The sequence below is a fragment of the Chiloscyllium plagiosum genome, unplaced genomic scaffold (genome assembly GCF_037043375.1).
Source record: "Chiloscyllium plagiosum isolate Xiang-an unplaced genomic scaffold, Cpla_swu_hap1 HiC_scaffold_27, whole genome shotgun sequence".
NCBI lineage: Eukaryota > Metazoa > Chordata > Chondrichthyes > Orectolobiformes > Hemiscylliidae > Chiloscyllium > Chiloscyllium plagiosum.
The window spans coordinates 37,828,084-37,844,525 of record NW_028270165.1 but is presented as its reverse complement, the minus strand read 5'-3'; the positions used below and the strand labels follow the sequence as shown (position 1 = coordinate 37,844,525).

Sequence of the window (16,442 nt, the reverse complement as noted above, 5' to 3'; positions counted from 1 at the left end):
GTGTGCAGAAACCCTAGCCACATTACTTTACATAAAAGAGATCTGGGAAATGATGTCCAGACAACTCAACGCTCTCAGCATCATGGTAGCCCACAAACCTACCAACACACTTAAACAGCGGCTAATGAACCTGGAATAGCCTATACAAACAACCCGCAAACGAATGTTATTTACAAAATACCATACAAGGAAATATATACATGAACTCTGCCGCACAGTTCTCTGTGGCAAGAAATGCTGGGATGAGATAAGGAAGATGTTTTTTCAGCCAAAACGAATCGGCACTGACTGGACAGCCATTTAAAATCAACGCTGTCAGGCCAGGATGGAAGATCCAACAGGATGAACAGATTTCTAATTTCCTGAAGATTTACAAAGCTGAGATTGGGTTTTGGTGTTTGTTCCCTTTCCACTCCCAGGAGCTGCAGTGGTTGGGGAGGTGAGTTGGAGAAAGTGAAATATGTCCATGAGCAGCGTGTGGGGCGATTTCAGCTTCCCCTCCTCTGACAGCGCTGTGACGTGACTCTGATGTTCTCAGGGACATTTACTGACGCGAGACAGTAAAAAGATTCCCATTCCCGCAAATCAGGAATTCAAACCGTATGCCGGCTTCAGGACAATGAGAAAGATTAATTGGAGTGTGTGAAGAAGCTGTGAGCTGCATTTCAAACATGTAGGTGGAGTCACATGCGTCATCCATTGCGCCCCGGCACTGTGCGTACCTGACGCCACCATGCTGCAGAGTTCTGACGTTAACACGGACATGCGCAGCAATGGGAACATTCACGAGAGGAACAGCCAAAGATAATCACCGTCACTGCTTCCCTTCCATTGTCCCAACTTGGTGAAGCAGTATCTTTCACTGGCAAATAAAACACATTCGTCCTCAGGTGCCTGCTTCATTTCGATCACGACTTCACGCCCCTCACTGTTCTCGTCTCATTTCCAAAAACTTGGCTCATAGCCTCAAAAGTAGCTCTGTGCGTATCTGCTTGTTCCACCCTGACAGGCAATGGGTTGCAGATTTCCAACCCCTCCAATGATGTGAATCTTAAAGAAGAAACCGGGGAACAGTCTTCCTTTCTTTTTGACGACATTTCTCAACTGTAGTCGGCAAGGTTCACACCTGCGTGGGCAAACCGCAATCGATCTCAAATCCTTCGTATTAACCACTCGACCCAGGAATAAAGAACCACACTGACAGCTTCATTTCCCAGGTCTCTCTGCCTGTGGAGTTGAGAAATAGTGAGTTATTGCTGGGTTTGTTTGAATACAATCACTTCACAGGTTTCGAAAGGGTTACATATCTGCACATGGCGAGTCTGGTTGTTTCATCACGAAAGATGAAATAAACTTTCAGTTAAAAGCAAAAACAGAAATTGCAGGAGCAACTCAGCAGGTCAGGCACCATCGGTGGAAAGAGAATCAGAGACAATATTTCAGAACTCTGTTTTCTCCCACAGGTACTGCCAAACCGGCTGAGTTTCTCCAGCAGCTCCTCTTTGTGTCTCTGATTCTCAGCATCCGCAGTCCTTTACGTTAGAAATTAAATCAATTCAGCCTCATGTGCAGGAATGAGAATCCTTTCAATTTCCCAAAAATTGGCAGAGATTTCAAGGCATTTGTAAAAAAAGTAAAAGTGACATTAGGAAGAACACTTTCTTGTCCCTGTCTGACCGTGACAAGGAGGCAGATTCAAGAACAAAAAAGGGAATTCGGTGGTCATGTCCAAAGTAACAATGTGGAGATTTACAGGGCGAAGGCAAGAGAATGATACGAATAGAGACTCTCATTTACTTGCTGTGTAGAACCAGCAGAGCTAATGTGGGCCTCAAATTGCGCTGTGACACGTGTTGTGATTCAGAGTGAACTCACAGTTCAATCAACGGAAGGTGGGGATTTAGAAAAGTTTATATTTATATAATCTCCTCACGTCAACGCAACAACAAAGTGGTTTAATTATCCGCCAGTGGAGAGAACCTGGTTCCTGGAGATGGGACAAAGAGCTGGCTCAGGGATATCAATCCACATTGCTCTCTTTGCCACGAGTTCAGAGGGAGAACATTGGAGGGACAAAGGAGAGAATAACGATCTGTGTCGGAGGGTGACGAACTGTTCATGGAGACTATTCCTGGCTAACAATAAGTCGTGTGTAACAGCAGACGATGTGATAACACGGCCTCGTGTGGGTGTGGTAGGGATCAAGGACATGGGGGTGTTCGGGTCCAAATAATATTGAACTCGATCTTGAAGACTGGAGGATTCCAAACGGAAAATGAGGCGCTGGTCTTCCAACTGGAGCGGAGCTTTGTTGGAACACTGCTACATGTCTGAGACAGAGATGTGGGCCAGGGAACAGGGTGGCGTGTGAAAGTGACAGGCAACCAGAAGCTCATCGCCTATGGGTGGGCTCGATCCACCAACTTTTCGATTAACAGCCGAACGCGCTGACCAATTGCGCCACAGAGACAGGCGATGACGTGGGCTGCGCCATCGCTTAGGGGAGGCTATTAGTGAATTCATAATTCAGCCTCCCGGCCTCGATTTCCAGTTGTCGTCTATCAGTTTTACTTTTCCATAATAAAGCCTGGGACATTCATTGTGGAGACACCGGGGACAGGCTGGAGACACATCCATGTCAGGAGGAACTAGCTTTCTTACTCCGGGCCGTCACCCTTCGAGCCTTTCCGTGTTTTGCCTGTTCCCGAGTTCTCTCATTGGCTCGGAGGCGAGAAGGGGTTTGAATTCCTGATGTGCAGGAACGACAATTCTTTCAATGTCTCAGATCAGTTCATGTCCCGAGAACATCAGAGTCAATCTCCCGCAATCTTCAACAAGGGGACGGTGTCTGGACTGTCTCTACTCAGTCGGACAGTTCATCTTTCATTCTCCTCGAAATCCGCTTCCCAAAGAGTTTCTCAAGGTTCACAAAGCTGGAGACTGGGATTTCTGTTTTGCTTCATGAACATTTTTCCATTTCGTAACTGACAATATTTTGCCAAAACATCTTCCCAATTGTACGCCATGATTCATTTCCAGGGATGAGGAATTTCCATTTTGGAGAGACATTCCCAAGGTTGGGAATGTTCGCTTTGGAGCAAAGAAGGTTAACTGGAGATTTCCTGGAGCTGTTGATCATGATGGGAGAAGAAGCGGTGGGAATGGGCAGATTAATGATCAGAAGAATCAATTGCCACTGACCAGAGTCAGTTACCAGAGGACAGGGATTGAAGTTCTTGAATGAAAAGCAGCACTTGTGCCTAATAAACATAGAGAATACTGCAGAAAGCCAACAGGTCGAGCAGCATCTGTGGAAAGGTAAACAGAGCTGACGTTGTGAGGCTGGTACGTTGTTTGTTCACAACCCGATTTTCCTGCATGGCAATCAATTCCCAGACATGAGAAAACTGGATTTTATCGAGACGGGTTTTGTGAAGTTTGAGCGATAATGCAGCCAACAGGAAGTCATTTAAAATCGCCAGTGAAGAAAGCATAGTCAGCAGGTTACCACCCTGAGCGGGGGAGCCCCAAAGGATCTCTACGCCAGCACCTTAAGTGTTCGGCGACAACTACACGCCCAAAGTTGTGGTCTAAAATTTCTCATGGAATGGTTCTAACAGGAAAGGTGAGTATTGGGCTTTTCCTGTCCGCGCCATAGTCCCAACGTATCCTGTACCCCTGGATTTGATCAGGACAGAGGAGGCTGATTGGAGATCGAACTGAACTACACACATTGATGAGTGATAAAACGGGTGGGAAGGATCCATTCCCATGCATAGAGAGATTAATAATCAGGGCCGAAAATAAGGAGCCACTTCAAGAAATTTGGGGTTCATTCAGCAAAGCTAATGTGGAACTGTTCACAGAAAATTGTGGTGAAAGTCTCTCGAGTTATTTTGATGAGAAGTGTTGATGATGCTAATACAATCGATAGGATGAACGTAGATTGGTAAATGTATTTGGTGACAGTTCTGTTCTAGCCCTGTGAGCGAAACCTGGATCTGAAGGAATAAAAGGGACATTAACAACATCGATCTGAAATTGGATACGTGACAAGAAACAGAGCCATCATTAACAGTTGGCTTTTGAACTGGAAAAGTATTCTCGTGAAATTAGCTTGTGGCTTGAGGTATGCAAGGTCAAGATAATTTAGGTAAAACACGGAAACGCTATCCTCATTAGCAGACAGTGAAAGGATTACAAGATGCAAATTAAACATTTTCGATAAGTGATACAGGGGACTGGGAAGATAAGTATTATAAACTGTGAACAACAAAGTTCTGGAGCACAACACTTACATTCAAAGACCGAAAACATCCAGGTCCTGATTAATCAGATGGCATTGTGGTGCTTTTCTGCAAAACATCCACTTGCAATCTCCGACAAAAGAGTGACAAAACCCATCCCTGTCATCCCAGGATAGAAAATCCGAAGGGATGAACCTTTGCTTATTTTCTGAAGATACACAAAGCGAAGACTGGGTTTTGGTGATTGTTTCCTTTCCACTCCCAGGAGCCGCAGTGGTTGAGGCGGTGAGCTGGGGAAAGGAAAGTGTGCCCGTGAGCAGCGTGTGGGGCTATTTCAGCTTCCCCTCATCTGACAGCGCTGTGACGTGACTCCGATGTTCTCAGGGACATTTACTGACGCGAGACAGTGAAAAGATTCTCATTCCCGCAGATCGGGAATTCAAACCGTATGCCGGCTTCAGGACAATGAGAAAGATTAATTGGGGTGTGTGAAGAAACTGTGAGCTGCACTTCAAACAGGTCGGTGGAGTCAGATGCGTCATCCATTGCGCCCCGGCCCTGTGCGTACCTGACGCCACCATGCTGCAGAGTTCTGACGATAACACGGACATGCGCAGCAATGGGAACCTTCACAAGGTGAACAACCAAAGATAATCACCGTCACTGATTCCCTTCCACAGGCCCAACTTTGTGAAGCAGTATCTTTCACTGGCAAAGGAAATACCCTTGTCCTCAGGTGCCTGCTTCATTTCGATCACGATTTCAAGCCCCTCACTGTTCTAGTCTCATTTCCAAACACTTGGCTCATCGCCTCAAAAGAAGCTCTGCGGGTATCTGCTTGTTCCACCCGAACAGGCAGTGGGTTGCAGATACCCACCAGTCCCAATGTGAGTGAAATACTTTTCCCCCTCCACTGATTTGAATCTTAAAGAAGAAGCCGGGGAGCAAGCTCCCTTTCTTTTCGACGACATTTCTCATTTTGTACTCGGCAGGGCTCACACCTGCGTGGGGAAACCGCAATGGATTTCAAGTCCATCGCATGAACCACTCGGCCCACGAATACAGAACCACACTGACAACTTCACTTCCCAGGTCTGTCTGCCTGTGGAGCTGCGAAAGAGTGAATCATCGCAGAGTTTGTTTGAATCCAATCACTTCACAGTGATTCGAAAGGAATAAATATCTGCACATGGCAAGTCTAGGTGTTTCATCCCAAAAGGTGAAATGAACTTTCCGTTAAAAACAACACGAGAAATTGCAGGAGGAACTCAGCAGGTCAGGCAACATCTGTGGGAAGAGAATCAGAGACAACATTTCAAAATTCTGTTTTCTCGGACAGGTACTGTCAAACCTGCCGAGTTTCTCTTTTTGTCTCGGCTTCTCAGCATCCGCAGTCCCTTCCGTTAGACATTAATTCAATTCAGAAACCCCTTTGTGGAAAGGATTTCCGTTTGGGGAACATTTTTCTGACCCCATTAAAAGCGCTCAGCTTCGAAGCCAGTGAAGAACAGCGAACACACCGCCCCTGGGTGGGCTCGAACCACCAACCTTTTGGTTAACAGCCGAACGCGCTGACCAATTGCGGCACAGAGACAGAGGCTAGCGAGGGCTGCACCATCGCTTAGATGAGGCTATTAGTAAATTCATAATTCAGACACCCCGCCTCGAATTACAATTGTTGTCTCCCGCGCAGTCTTGCGAGAGATCCCGGCTTTCTTAACTTGACTTGTGCAAAAATACCCGATTAAACTTCTCAAAAAGAACCTCCGTGAAACGAGGCTGGGCTCCCTGTAGTACGAATTGGACAGGAAGTGAAATGATTGGAGATAGCATTGAACAGGTTGACGTGTTTACTTCCCTAATTTTCTTATCCCTCTGCCAATTGGCACGTGGCTTGGGCAGTAATGTTATTACACACACTGGACCAGTGGGATTTTAACCTGAGCCTCAGGGCTCTATGGGAGACTACAGCTGCACCACAAAAAACTCTAGTAAATAGGTCCAATTCTGTTGAATGAGAGGAAACAGCTTCCTCCTCAACATGATACACGACCACTGTACCCTCCGTGCCCATTACAATAAATTGAGCCGCCTCCTGTTGAATGAATGAGTGGGAACCCCTCTCTGAGCTCCAAGAAGCGGCGGGCCCGGCTGGAGGCTGGATTTGCTCATGGCTTGTATCTATTAACTTATTTAAATGGTACCTACTGGAAGGGAGTATGGTTTACATGAAAACCAGAGGATCATGTCAGAGTGTTTGTTTATATTTTGCAGTTGTAGTTTATAAAATACACTCCCTGGAGGAGCACCTTCTATGATGCTGCATTTCCTGCCTTCTGCCCTTCCCCCATTTGTTATCTCTCATCTCGATTTTACATTTTCAGTCAAATTTCATTTCACATTAATCAGCCTTGGTATTCACTGTGTATCATTAATTAATCTGTTAGATTGTTGTAAAACAAAATTAATGGTGTAATTTCATTTATGTTGTCTGAGTTTGACATTGAATATGCAGGTGTGAATGCTAGTAAGTTGTAAAAATAAATCAAGAACTTGTGCTTTTTAAACAAAAAGAGTTCAATGGTATTACTGGCATTGTCTCCTTGGATGATGATGATTATAGTCTGACCAACAAACCATTTCATGCAGTCACCCAGTTTAATTAAAGTCTTTTGGAAAATAATTCTGGCAGGCAAATATTTATACAACCCAAAATACGGTCGGTAATCATGTGTATTCTTATCTTTTAAGCCGTAACAGATGGCATTGCGTGGCGGGTTGAGACTGAAACTTCGCTGGAAAGAATGTAGATTGATGAGGGAAGTGAAAATGGCAGAGCCTCGGGCCACAATCTATTAGTCTGGCTTGATTGCATGAGTGGTGGTTCTTCAAAAGCACTTTCCAAGCCATGACCTCATCCACCAAGAACAGACAAGTGTGAACACAGGATTCCGACTGCAAGATATATCGCATTGTTTCTTTGTTATTGACCAAAATGCTGCAAATCACTCCTGAACATTGTTGCAGACCACATCATATTTGTGAAGCAATTTAAGAGGCAGTTCGGCACCACCTTTTCAAAGTCAGTTTGGGAAGAGTTGTTGGCACAGCCAATGATATTCACATCTCATGAAATAGTAAGCAAAGAGCCCACAGTGTTGGGAGGCTGTATGTTAGCATGGATAGAGGATTGGCTAACTACCACAGTTGTGGTAAGGGACATGTTCAGGATGACAACTTGTAACTAGTGGTGTACCACAGGAATCAGCACTGGGGCCAACATTATTTACAATATATATACGAATTACTTGGATAAGTAAAGTGAAGGTACTATTGCTAAATTTGCAGAAGACACAGTTGATGTGAAAGCAGGTGGTGAGGATGACATTAGATAGAGGGATTTGGAATCACAACCACGAATCTCTTCATCCACTTTCAGTGAGTAATAGGGAGGCTAATTGGAGGTTGGCCTTTTCAATAGAGTAGAAATGTAGGGAGGTTATCGTGAATCTATGTAAGGCATTAGTCAGGCCACAACTGAATACTGTGAACAGTTTAGGGCCTTTTAACTGAGGAAAGATATATTGGCATTGGAGGCAGTCCAGAGAAGGTTGACCATGATGATACCAGGGATGGAAAGAATGTCTTCTGAGGAGAACTGAATAGGTTGGGCCTGTGCTTATTAGAAGTTCGAAGAATTACAGGTAACCTTATTGTCACGTACAAGATTCTGAGGCGACTTGACAGGCTAGACGTGGAAAAGTGGGTGAGTCTGGGCCTGGGTTGTTCCGTGCATTCAAGGCTGAGATAGATTTTTTTTAACCAGTAAGGGAATTGAGGATTATGGGGAAATGGCAGCAAAATGGAGTAAATGTTTCCCAGAATTATCGTGATCTGAATAAATGGCAGAGTCAACTCAATGGGCTGAATTGAATAGTAAATAGTAAGGAGGAAAAGCATGCAACTGGCAATTACAGACCAGTCAGTGTTGGGAAGCCTAGAGATTGTAGGGAGTTGGTGGCATTTGGGAATTGTTCCTGGATTTAACATCTGGAGTTTCAAATTGATGCTGCTATGGCCCCGATGCAATTTGAAATCAATTTATGTATCTGGAATATAAACTTATCGCTGCTTTGGTGATCTTATCAATTGTCATAAGTACCTATCTTGTTCACTAATAACCTTTTTTTTAAGGAAGGAAATCTTCAGTCCTGTCCCAGTTTGGTGAATGTGTCACCCTTAATCGAAAGTCATGTGGTTGACTCTTAACTGCCCTCTGAATTGGCACTTGGTTATTTTTTGGGAGACCAAGTGTCACGTTCCATGAATGAATAAAGAAAAATATTCAGGACAAGATTGTCAATGTCACTGTCAATGAAGGGAAGATTGTGATCTCGTGATACTGGTTAAGTAGCCCAGAGATCTCGGTCTTCTGAGAACAAAAATTAAAATCCCATCATGGATGCTAGTGGACTTTATTTTCAACGAATAAAAAGATCTGGAAGTGAGAGTTTGTCTCTGTACTGGCAACCAGGAAACCATTATTGGCTAAGACAATGAATTGCAGATGTTGGAGATCAGCAACAAAAGGCACAATTGCTAGGGAAATGCAGCAGGTCTGGCAGCATCTGTGGAAAGAAAACAGTTAATGTTTTGAATCCAGCCTAATTTTGAAGGGCCACCGGACTCAAAACAGTAACACTGTCGTCTCCTCATAGATGCTACCAGAACTGTTATTTTTGTCCAATCACTATAGAGTGTTGTGAAAGTGTTCTTTTAGGGAGGGAAATCTACCACTCACAACCCTACACACGCGTGCACACGCTCACATCACGTGACTCCAGACCTACTACAATGTGGTTGACTCTCAACTGCCTTCTAGCATGTAGCCAATTGCTCAGTCCAAAGGCCATGAGGGATGGGGAGCAAATGTTGGACGTGCTAGCAACAATCCCATCCCTCAAAATATTTTCTTATATATTATAAAGCATAGGTTAATGAAGGACAACCAAAACCAACTGCTCTGGGAAAGTCATGCCCAACTAACCTGATTTGCTTGTAGTCATAAATATTGTTTTAAAACCCTCTTCAGAGAGGACATTGGTGCCATCATTGTTGCAATACTGCATGCAATTCTGTGCTTTCTGCTGCAGGAAGGGTGTTGTGAAACTTGAAAGGGTCAGAAAACATTTACAAGGATGCTGCCAGGGTTGGAGGGTTTGAGCTACAGGAAGAGGCTGAATAGACTGGAGCTATTTTCTCTGGAGCTTTGGAGGTTGAGGGGTGACATAAAAGACATTTATAAAATCATGAGGGACATGGGTAGGGTAAATAGGCAAGGTCTTCTCCCTTGGGGTTCGGGGAGTCCAAAATTAGAGGGCATAGGTTTAAGGTTAATGGCAAATGGAGTTTAATATAGATAAGTGTGAGGTCTTACATTTTGTATAGTCAAATCAAGGTAGGAATTTCATGGTGAATGGCAGGACCTTAAGGAGTGTAGTGGAACAGAGGGATCTTGGAGTACATGTTCACAGTTCTCTGAAAGTGGAGTCACAGGTAGAAACGTTTGGCACACTGGCCTTCATCAGTCATGGCATTCAGTATAAAATACCGAATTAGAGCCGAGATAAGCACCAAATAATAACACATACCAACAAACACCAAATCTGTTTCATATGCAGTATTTCAAACCAAGAGATGTAAGGGTGCAGGTTCATAGCTCCTAGAAAGTGGAGTCATGGGTAGACAGGGCAGTGAAGAAGACTTTCGGCATGCTTGTTTTCATCAGTCGGAGCACTGAGTACAGGAGTTGGGATGAATTGTTGCAGCTGTCACAGATTCCACACAACACAAGACGTGACCCTGCCCTCCCCTGACTGACTGTCACTTTGCATATCAGGGGGAGACACACTTTTAATTGTGATGATCAGGAAACAGGCCATCCTTCAAAAAAATGGATTTGTTCACAAATATTGTGACAGAGGAAGGAAGTTGCAGTCTGGGTGAAGATCAATCTTCATTCAGAGAGAGAGAGAGAGGAAGAGCAGCAGCAGATTCAGAAGTTCAGGGTCCAACTTCTGAAAAGACCTTGTCTGATTTGCAGTTGTTCCTGGGCTTGTAATATCGTACTGCAGCATATTGTAGATCTTCAGTAAGAGTGTCAATACTGCACTAAAGATATCCGTTCAGCAACTTGAGTCCATGTGAACTCTTCGTGGAGGTATGCAGTCTGCCCCATAACCCTGTCGGTTTACAGTTACATATAGATCGACACAAAGATCTTTGGGATTGAGAGGAAAGAATGTTCCACGGTAGCTAGAATTACGTTCAGATTTTCTATCATGGACTGACTGTGATGACCCTTGCAATCACTTCACTGGAATATTACAAGAGAAGAATTTGGCGGCAGAAATCTCAGACCAAACATCACATCAAAGTCTGACAGTCACTTGATTCACGAGGACGTGGATATTGATGGCCGTGAAAACAAAGGGGAAAAGGCCTGTCTGCTTAGTTAGGTTTTAAACGTAAGTGTGACTGGAAACTCAGAGTCTCGCATACCCTCACACCAGAGTAGGGACTGTAACAAGCTTTACAGACTGAATGAGTGTTCCAATTATCAGAGGTTTCACCAGTAACACCACACACATGCTGTAAGCGTGAGTGAGTTTTCAACTGATTGTTATGGTCTGAGACAGACGAGGGCACCTGCACCATGGAGAAACCGTGGAAATGTGGGGAGTGTGGGAATGGTTTCCCTTCGCCATCAACACTGGAGATTCATCGGCGTTTGCACACCGGGCAGCGGCTGTTCGCCAGCACTCAGTGCAGGAAAGGCTTCACTCAGTTACACCACCTCCTGGCCCACCAGTGGGTCCACATCAGCAAGAACCCGTTCATCTGCCCCGTGTGTGGGCAGGGCTACACTTAGTCACACCACCTACTGCCGCACCAGCGGATGCACACCGGGGAGAAACCGTTTTCCTGCTCCGTGTGCGGGAAGGGCTACACCCAGTCGTATCACCTGCTGCTCAGCTTCCGCGACCACACTGAGGAGAGGCCGTTCACCTGTCCCGTGTGGAGCAATGACTTCTGTGATTCCTCCACCCTGCGTAAACACCAGCGCATCCACACCAAGGAGCGGCCGTTCACCTGTCCAGTGTATGGAAAGGGCTTCACCCAGTCATGCAACTTGTGGAGACACCAGCAACTTCAAAAGTTAGATGGCGCAGGGATTCGGGTTGGACTCTGCTGTTACCGCTGCTGAGAGTCTCATCTTGAACCCTGTTTAGTGGGTGAAGTGGGAGGGGCAAGGGGTTCCTTTATGCTGAATGGCCGCTCTCTCACCCACTTTACTTCCAGTGGGGGCTGATGCTCTCTGAGCCTGGGATTGCACCTTCCCTACGGAAACAGTCCACAGAAGCGGCTGAAGTGCAGGGAGATCTGAAATAGATACATTTGTCTCTGTCCCATTGAGTCTCCACCACAGTCAATCCAATTGGGCTCTGTCAGTGTTTATGCTCCACCTGAGCCTCCACCCACCCCTTCATCACCATACAGGTATCCCCTGCTTTTGGAAAGTTGACTTTACCCCCTACCCCCTCCCCGCCCAAGCCTGTGCCAATTCTTAATCCTAACTTTGACCTGCTATTTATTGCCGATGCATGGTTTCTGTCCCTGTATTCACCTCCCCTTCATGTGTCTGTCCAGATACACCTTAAGTGTTGCTAAGGTGCCTCTTTCCACTTCGTCCACTGGCAGTGCATTCCAGGCATCCACCATCCAACTGTGTGAAAAATCTTCCCTTTCAATTCTCCCCCTGACTGTCCCCCTCTCGCCTTGAACTTGTGCCCTCTTGTAGTTGACTTTTCCACCCTGGGGGTGGGGTGGGGGAAGCCTCTGACTATCTAACAGACTATCTGGCCCAATCCCAAACATCCAAAGAATAATCCACACAGACCCATTTCCCTATCCCTATTACTCGACATTTACCCCTGACTAATGTACCTAACATTCACATTCCTGAACACTGTGGGGCAATTTAAGCACGGACAATCCAACTTAACCTGCCAATCCCTGGGCATTGGGGTAATTTAGCATAGCCACTCCACCCGAATCCACACATTTGGATTGTGAGAGGAATCCGGAGGAAACCCATATCGACACAGGGAGAATGTGCAAACTCCACACAGACAGTGACCTGGGACTGAAATCGAACCAGTTTCCCTGGTGCTGTGAGGCATCAGTGCTAATGATTGAGCCACCATGCCACCCCCGTCCAGTCAATCTGTTTGTCTCATCATTTTGTTGAGGTTATCTCTCTGCCCCATCTTCACAGTGAAAATAATCCAGGTTTATCCCATTCTCTGCTCATAATGAGACCTCCAGACCAGGCAGTGTCCTAGTGAACCTTCTCTATACCCTCTCGCAGAGCATCCATGTCCTTCTGGGAGTGTAGGGACCAGAACTGCACGCAATATTCTGAATGTGGCCGGAATAAATAGCTGTAACATAACTCGTCAACTCTTAGACTCAAGGCAAACGTGCTGTGTGCCTTCTTGATCACGTTACCCGCCTGTATTGCCAATTTTGGAGATCTATATGGCCAGATCCCTCTGTATGCGAGTGCTTCTATGTGGTCTGAAATTTATCGTTCAATTATTGTATTTCCTATGTATCTGTACCCAGCTTCACTTGAATTGTGTTCCCCTCTTTATCTCTTTTCCCCCATTCTCACCCCTCCACACATCAGCATATGATAAGATTATAGGAGCAGAAATTATGCCATTCAGCCCATTGAGTCTGCTCCACCATTCAATCATGGTTGATAAGTTTCTCAACCCCATTCTCCCCATAACCTTTGATCCTCTTGATACTCAAGAAACTAGTTATCCCCAGCTTAAATGTATTCAACGATCTGGCCTTCACAGCCTTCTGGGTCAGTGAATTCCATAGATACACCACTGTCTGTCTGAAGAAGTTTTCCTTATCTCCGTTCCAATAGGTCTTCCCTTTACTTGAAGGCTGAGCCCTCGGGTCCTCGTTTCTCCTACCTATGGAAACATTTTCCCAACATCCACTCTGTCTAAGCTGTTCAGTATGCTGTAGGTTTCAATTAGTTCCCTTGTCATCTTCTAAACTCCATTGAGTATAGACCCAGAGTCCTCAAATGTTCTTCATATGTTAAGCTTTTCAATCCTGGGACCTTTCTCATCAACCTCCTCTGAACATGTTCCAGGGCCAGTACATCCTTCCTGAGATATGGAGACCAAAACTGTGTACAGTACTCCAATTGTGGCCTGACTGGAACCTGAAAGATCCTCAGAAGTACATCCCTGCTTTTATATTCAAGTCCTGTCAAAATAAATGCCATTGTTGCATTTGCCTTCCTCACTACTGACTCAGCCTGTAAGTTTACCTTGAGAAAATCCTGGGCTAGAAGTCCCAAGTCTCTTTGCTCTTCGGATTTCTGAATTTTCTCCCCATAATCCTTCTGTTCCAGGGTAGCAGCAGAGACTTCCAGACACACTGATATGTATTCCTGGATATCCAGGGATCTCAAGAACTGCCAGTATCTCAGGAGGAATCGTTATTCTGGGAGGAGGCAGAGAGGAGAGTGGTGTGCACCTGTAAACTCCAGAGCTTCCCAAACTTCACGAGCCAACAATAACTCTTTCTGGACCAAGAAACGAAAGGGCCGACGAGAAACTGTGACACCACAGGAAGTGAAATTAGGCCATTCAGCCCATTGAGTCTGCTCCACCATTCACTCATTCTTGAGTATCAAGGGGCTCAAAGGTTACAGGGAGAATGGGGTTAAGAAAAATATCAACCATGACTGAATGGCAGAGCAGATTCAATACGATAAATGACTTAATTTCTGCCAATGAACATCCATGGGAAGAAGGAGGCAACACAATAAGTTGTTTCTTGGGACAGGCAAGATAATGTTGTTTAATAATGGTGTGACAAAAGAACAATTAATTCTGCCTGCAGAAGGAAAGCCCTGACATAGAGGGGTTAATTGCATGGCAGGCTGTTTCAAACAGACAGCTAACCCTCAAGGATAAGAAGGTAAGCTGCAGACCTGAGGTCTCCAGCAATGTGAGGTGATGTTAGAGTCTTAAAAACAAAAGTCACACCACAGATTGGAAATTGAGGAAACGCCACCAAACTTCAACTCCAGAATGATGCAGCCGCAGCAGTACTCAGAAGAATAATACTGCATCAAACCCCTGGAACTTCCAGAGATGGGCACCGTCGGTGGAAAACCAGTTAACTTCAGACATCAACTGGGTGATAGCCAAGTTTGGGGAGTGAAGCTGAATGAACTTGAGAGGTTTTATTTGTGGTTGCGACGTGCAATAAAGTGCAAATCATTGTTTCAGCAGTTGATTGTCTGTGCGGTTTCTGAGTCAGGAGCCAAATTAAGGTGATTCACCCACAACCACAACAAGAGGCTTGGATTAATATTGACTCCATTGCATTCAAGAGAATGTTATCAATACTGTTACAAAGCGAAGGCTGAACCCCCCCTCCCCCTCCCCCTCACCAAGATCTCAAACTGAAACGTCCAAAGAGTGGCACGTTGCCCTTTAATCTGTAAAGTCAGTGTGATAAGTGGTGTAACCTGCTGTAGTGTTAAACGTAAATCCCTGACACTTTACAACCGACAATCAGCAATTTATTTAACCAACTCTCACGGTGAACAAATGAACAAAACTACTAACAAACTGAAGAAATCCTTCCTAACTACTGAGTATTCTGGAATAAATCAAGATTCTTCTGGTATGCTTTTCCAATCAATACATGTCCCACTCAGATGACACAAAATAGAATTTAATCTCTCAGATTACAACCAGGTTATGTGTCTTCCGGAATATTCTGCGCCATTTTCTGTCGGGGATGCCTCCTCCGATTCCTCCGTCAGGAATGTCCTTCTCTGTTTTTCTAAATGATGCTTTATCTAATACACAGATGACTGAGACCGCCAATTCTTTATGATAGGATTGGTCCTGTTGTCAAAACTTTAGGATTTAAATTTAATAAATTTTTGGTAGCCAATGGGGCTGATTTAAATTGATTGGTGAAATTGAAAACCTGTTTTCTTGTCCTGCTAACTGTACAGCCTTTTGTTACAAATGTTTCAGTTCAAGTGCTTTTTGTTGTGATCATGTTCTTCCTTTAAGAAGATTACGTTGTTGGTTTATTTTCAGGAGGGGTTGTAAAAGGCTTCCCATTCATCTAGGATTAAGGTTTTCACTAATGGTTAACAGATACTGGCTAAGGCAACAATCCGGGAAAAGGGTTTGACATTTTATTTTTCTAAAACGCTTCTACAATGAAAGGGCAGTTGTCCCATTCTTTTCCCCTGGTTTTGGTTTTGGCAAGCAGTCTGTCTAAAGCTGCTGCAGAAAGACATGTTTTCTGATTCAACAGATGTTTCTGGCTGACTCTAAAGCTTCAGGGAAAATAGTACCAGCGTATTCAGCCTCTCCCTGTAGCTCAAACCTTGCAACCCTGGCAACAACCTTCCAAACCTTTTCTGAACCCTTTCAAGTTTCATAATGTCTTAAAAAGACGTCTACTTTGCTCGACTAATGTGGGAGAATTTTCTACATGACGCGTTGTGTCTGAAAGAGCCCTCCCCTGTGCTATGACAGAGCTGCAGTGACTTTCAAAAGCCTGACAAATGCTGTTATCAGTCAAAGATTCATTGGGAGAAGCTTCTCAATCACATCTGTAAATGGAGAAAGTGTTTTTAATAATGAGACATGAATAAAGGCTGCATTAATCTTTTGTTCTGAAGATTTACTCATACATCTCAAAACAGAGCATATGAACCCGGTCAAAAGAAGTCTACGGGAATATAAGACACCAATGCCTATTTGCCGACCAGGACCGACTTTACACAGAAAACATGGACATTTTAAATGAATGGGGTGCCATTCGTTTTAAGATCAGGTGAACTTAAGAGGCACAGCATTGGCTTAGAAAGGAGAGATCCTTGACACACACACAGCCAAAATCATCACTGCCATTATTATCAAATTAGAATTTAGGCTGGATAGGCTGGGATGTTTTTCCACTGGAGCAGAGGAAGTTGAGAGGCAATATTTTCAAACCATGAGGGGTAGATTTGGGTTAATGGTAGCTGTCTCTTCCATTGAGGAAGGATTTCAAGAGCAAGGACGC

The 16,442-nt window shown here is 44.7% G+C and overlaps 1 protein-coding gene across 1 annotated transcript in view; it reads right to left on the bottom strand.

The window, feature by feature from the left end:
* The window catches only part of LOC148143644 (uncharacterized), a 48,533-nt gene that overhangs the window by 19,447 nt on the left and 12,644 nt on the right, over positions 1–16,442 (bottom strand). The gene's annotated exons all lie outside the window — the stretch shown is intronic.